This window comes from Tigriopus californicus, chromosome 8, assembly GCF_007210705.1.
Source record: "Tigriopus californicus strain San Diego chromosome 8, Tcal_SD_v2.1, whole genome shotgun sequence".
NCBI classification, from domain to species: domain Eukaryota; kingdom Metazoa; phylum Arthropoda; class Copepoda; order Harpacticoida; family Harpacticidae; genus Tigriopus; species Tigriopus californicus.
Window position 1 is genome coordinate 9,184,153 of NC_081447.1, and position 6,005 is coordinate 9,190,157.

Consider the following 6,005-nt stretch of genomic DNA (forward strand, 5'->3'; position numbering starts at 1 on the left):
GGTCCTAGACGTCCTAGACGTCCTAGAGCAATTTTTTCGTTGTTCGATACGATTTTCGAGTGTTCAAAACGATCAAAACAAACAAGCAGACTAGACCAGGGTAGCCAGGTTTTTTTTCGTCCGTCAATGGTAGCTCGAGCGAAATAATTCTTATTCTAGTTCAAAAATGCTAGAAAGATGCTATTTTCTGAAAAAAAGCATATTCTTTATGGTGGTCATAGGGGATTTCAGTTCCATAACTAAGCGTTATTTGACACAATCACTGTTTGAGAGTCATGACAATTTTTTGAAATATTATTCTGTTTTGAAAAAGGAGATAAAAGTAGGAAATCGGGACCATGGATCCCAAGACTCGCGGGGTTGAGTATACGTCATCAAATTTGACCGATCTGATTAGCTGCCAATTTTCAGCGAATATGGGCTTTGTTAGAGACCCTGGTCACTAGGCTTCCCTAGGGAACCTTAACCTTCTGACCCCCAGCGACAGCTCAGACGAAAACAAGCGATAGCAGCGCCCTCGATCGATCTATATATGTAGTTATCTATAGCCGTGTCTGACCCCCATGGATCTCTAACTCATTTTCTTCGGTCATTGAGACCAGAGCCTTCATAATTCATGAATGGGATACTGCGTTCATTGAGTTAAACATGGGCAACTCTCCAAGGGATCAATGGTTGTAAGTTCTGGGCGCAAAATCAGAAGAAGTCAACTGCAAGGTCCATGAGCTGGTCATAATCACACTGTGACTAGCATTATGCATAAGATCCAAAAAAAGGCTGAAAGTGGAAAAATGGACTAAACTAAAGATATCAAACTTCAATCATATTTTAAGGTTTTGTAGTAGTGTCAAAGAGTGGTCAGCTCCAATCTGTGATATGTAATTTAAAACAAGGTACATTGTACTCGAGATAAGGTTGCAAAAACTGCACTCCTATTGAGACATTGAAGTAGTAGCTGCTCTGTCAGCACAAATTTTGGGAGGTCACTGAGGTACTTTTTGAAACAGAAGAGGTACTAAAAAACAAGTTGCAACATTTCTGTGCTCCTACATGTACTTGACACCCTCTGTTTTTTATTAATGTTGTGACATCATATTATTTAAGTAGTTAAAAATGCTCACATTTGATTGAATGTATATGTGAATGTGCGTTTTACAGATGAAACATATCTTTTATTAAAATAGTAGTAGGGATCAAATTGTTTATTATTTGGTTCGTTTTTTATGAAATTTCTGTCCACTACATATAATGTGATCCCCAGAACTAAGTCAATTGTGCGCATTAAAATTGAGATAAATTGGATTAAGCAAAAAATTCAGATTGTAGTTGAATTCAGCAAAAAAATCTCAGAATTGGATTAGGCTAAGCTCTTTGCTGTTGTTTTTGATTTGAATTTGGATAGAGCAGAAAAGTATGGATTCAGAGTCAGTCAGATTGGAAAAAAATCTTCAGATTCAGATGGCAAAAATTTGGATATTAGGCACAACTAAGTCCACATGAGCTAGTAAAAGTGTCATTATAACCAGCTCATGGACATTGCAATTGAATTCATCTAATTTTGTGCGTTGAACTCTCAACCATCAACGCCTTAAAAAGTTGCCCAAGTTTATGTCAAATCCTGGACTCTGAAAGCCACTTATGAACGCAATATACCATTCATGAATAACGAAACCTCCGGTCCCGACTACCGAAGATTACATATTCCCAACTCAAAGGTGACCAAACAGTTTTGCAAAGGAGCTTGTTGAACGAATGTGAGTGCTTAGTCTGAAGCTTAAAGAGTCTTGAGGACGGAGCCAATGGGTATATTATGCCAAAAAATAGATTTACGCAGACACCAAAGGCCAAGGAAATGATTTGCGATGTTTCCGGACTCTTACAGCCCTACTAGATATTCTCTGAGTTCCTGCTGCAATTTCAAATCATGCATTCACATTTGTCACTCATCTTTAAAAGTTGTATTTACTTTTCATAGCTTTGAATATTGTGGTCTTAATCTACCCGGAGAGTGAGCGTTAGATATAGAATTGAACCCTCAAAATATCCCTCAAATTCCCAACATTCAAGAGTGGGAACGAATCTAGTAACACATTCCGCTTAAAAGCCAATCACCGGTAGCTGGGCATTTAGACGTGAACTTGAATCTTCAATGAAGCGATGAACTTAGAACATATGGCGTTATTCGTGAACGACCTTTACATGGCAATCCCTACCAGCCGGCCAAACCTTCGTCGTTCGAAACAGATGTGATCCAAGACGGCTGACATGATCCATGAACTAATTGAACTGCAACAATTGGTAAGTCTTATGACCTGCCTGTTGATGACATCACAAGGGGCTTTGATTAAAAATGAAAATGGATTGGTTTTCCAGTTCTATTCGATTTTCAGGCAAAGACGAGGAAGCATGCAAGTGTCTTCTGGTTTTAAATGGGTAGAAGGCTTTCTTATGGGATATAGTCACCCCGGTCGGGCGCCCAAACTTGGCCTTCAATTCAACGTTGCCACTTACCAGCAACGTTGAAGGCCAAATTTAAGCTGAAAGAAGCCACGTAGTAGCGGTTTTCAGCATTCAGTTTTATATACGATATAATCAGTGCAGAAGTACAAACCTAAGTCCTGGTATAGGGAATGTCAAGTGAAGGAAATTTAAGGAAAAATGTGGTCTGGCACCCCGATTTTCGGCATTTTGGGGAACATCACGGTCAACTCGCACCATGGACCCATTGAATTTTCAATAATCGAGTGATTTTGAGGGAGCTGTGTTACAAAACTCAACAAAGTGAACATGTTTGGCGAAATTTAGTGATCGCACTTTCCAATTGGCTCAATGCCACAATGATATTTGCTTAGACAGGCCATTAAAATGAAATAAATGTCAAAATTCAATGAATAAACAGTGCGGTTGCCTGGGCATGTTGTCTTGATTGTACTCTATGAAATAATGTCAGTTGTTCATGAACGCGTCCACTTGACAAGCCCTATGAAATCCGAACCACAGGGATTTATCTGTTGCCCATCTCTTAACAACTTGAACAAAGTTTGCCAAGAAGTAAAGAAATCTCCATCTTTAGCTAAAGTTGTGGGTACTATTATCCAGTTCGTGTGTTGGTGTCAGACTTGCCTCTTATATGTGTTATGCATGTATCTTTATTCTCCAGATGCCGTAGCCTCTATTTCTTGACAGAATTATTTTGTCACAGGTTAGACTTGTATTATTATTTGCCCCGAAAAAAGTGAAAATTAGAAATAAAAAACTTTTTTTTTATTATTTATGGTCTTTTTGGTCGTGAATCAATTAAAAAATGTTCAAATGTCAAACAACGCAGGAAATGATATGTGATTCCTTTAACTAGAATAAAGAAATTTAATGAAAAATCTTGAAAATGACGTTTTGTGGCTAGCGTTTTCTAACCAAAAAACTGCTGCAAAGAGGGCTAAAACAACCTTTTCGCCATTGAATAACTTTTTTGCATTTTCACAACTTTTTGAATTTTCACACGTCTTTCTGCATTTTAAATTTTTTTCCTCCATTTTTCCTCCTGTGTTCGTATTTCCAAATTGGATTTTATTGGGTCTTGCTCAATTCTTGAACAAACCAAGCAAGGAGGTAGTGTAGTTGAGTAATCTAGGGGGCAGTGTGAGCCAGCCAGGAACATTCCTCTACGTGACGCGGGTTCCAACCCTGGTGCTGAAAATAAAGCTTTACACGGGGAGAAGTGGTGTATTGGTTATAAAAGCGGTCTCCGGTTCGATTCTCCTCCTCGACTTTATTCCCAAGGAAACTTTTAGACTTTTATACCACATTCTTAGATAACGGGATTTGACACTACCTATTGGAAAAATATTGGACAATATAATGGTTGGGTGGCATCCCCCTGATCTCAGCACACACCAAATCCAACTAAATACTAGAGGCCTACACTAAACGCAACGCACAACCAAGAGTACAGTATGGCAATTAAGTATGGGACTCAAAAATAAACCTAATTTTCTCTTAATTGGTTTAATTTCTTGCCCTCAAAATTTACAAACGCCCTCTATCAACAATGCTAAACAACTTTGCATAAACACTCCTAGTCAAAATTTCAAACATGAAGGCCGCTACTGAACTTGGAAGTGCAATCATTGAGCTTTACAAAGCAAACCATAGCAACAATGAAATCAGAAAGATTCTTGGGCCGGCCAGAGTGACCGCAAAGCTGGTCAAGAACACCGTCAATCGGTTCATGGAGAGTGGCAACATCAATTACAAGCCCAGAAGTGGCCGACCTACAACAAAGCGTACTCCAGAGCTCATCAGAAAGGTCAATGACAGAATCCGCAAGAAGAACAGCCAAAGTATGAGAAATATTGCAAGGCAGGCTGGTGTCAGCCACACCACTGTCCAGCGGATTGTCAAGCATGACCTAGGCCTCAAGGTGTACCGGAAGTCCACGCTCCACATCATCAGTGATGCTACAAGAATCAAGAGGCTGAAGAGGAGCCGAGTTTTGCTTCGTAAAATCAATCTGGATGATCTTGGTTGGCCCAGTGTGCTGGACAGACGAAAAGATTTTCACGGTCCAGCCCATCCACAATTCCCAGACCAGCAGGGTGATCGGCAAGAGCTTCCGCGATATCCCTTTGGCAGAGAGAGCCATTTTTCGCCGCCAGAAACCCGCCTCTGTCATGGTGTGGACCGGGGTAATATCGGACGGGAAGAAGTTGCCTTTGGGGTTCATTCCTCTTGGTATCAAGATCAACCAGCACAAGTACCATGACATGTTGGAGTCTGATGTGGTCCCCTGGCTCCAGAAGACCTATGGCGATGCCCCATTTGTCTTCCAACAAGATGGAGCGCCTGCCCACACTGCCAGAATGGTCCAGGAGTTTTGTACAGAAGTTTTCCCAACCTTCTGGGACAAAGCTATGTGGCCCCCCCCTCAAGCCCTGACCTCAACCCGATGGACTTCGCCATGTGATCCATCCTTGAGGACAGAGCTTGTTTCAAGACTCATAGAAGTCTCGGGGCTCTGAAACTTGCCCTTGAGCGCTCATGGGCCTCCATCCCCGAGGACATGGTGATCCAAAGCTGCGCCCAAGTCAAAACTCGACTTCGCCGCGTAATTGTCAACAAAGGTGGCCACATTGAAAATGTATAAACAAAATTTGTAGGCCTTGATCTTGTCTATTTCTGGAATAAAAATCAGCCCAATATCTCTAATCATTTATTCTTTATAGCCAAAAAACCAGAGTCCCATACTTTATTCCCATACTGTACATCAAAGCAAGACATTTCACTGTCTGTGAACTCAAGCTCGACCTTTGGCCTTCAATGGAAACAGTTATGGAACTCTCTAATTACGCAGACTCTAAACCTAAATATTGGCCGCTTTAAACGAGAAATTGTACATACCATACGGAACATGCCGCTGTAGCCTTTTTGTTTTCTTTTTTACATTGATAAGAAGCCCCCAGGGCTTAGCAACACAATAAAAAGTAGTTTAGTTTCGCGCAATTTATTAATCTCACACAGTACTCTGCTAACAGGAAATGACTTCTTGTTATTAAGGCTGGCACCATAATTGATGGTGATGATGCCCTGCTTAGTGAGTTAATCCAGGGACTCTAAAGAGAGGAAACGACACAGCTTTCCCCTGACCGCCAACTTAGGCCATTGCGTTGAATCAAGACAGTCACTCTAGTATTAATAAAACAAGATTATCCATGCTACATAGTACACTTAAGTGCATTTAATTAAATAATGATCTCCTTGACATACAACTCCGTCCATTTGTCAAATATTTCTGAATTAATTTTGAAAGTCAGAAGAATATATGAAATGCTCATGAACATCAAACTAATCAAAAACAATCAAATTGCCTTTCAAATCAGTGAAATATTGCGTAAAACTGGCTCCAAAACACGCATAGATAGAAAATCAACAAGAATCATTTTACTAATAGATGAGGAACTTACACTGACAAAATAAAAAGAAATGTATGAAATAGGTTATAAAAGTAC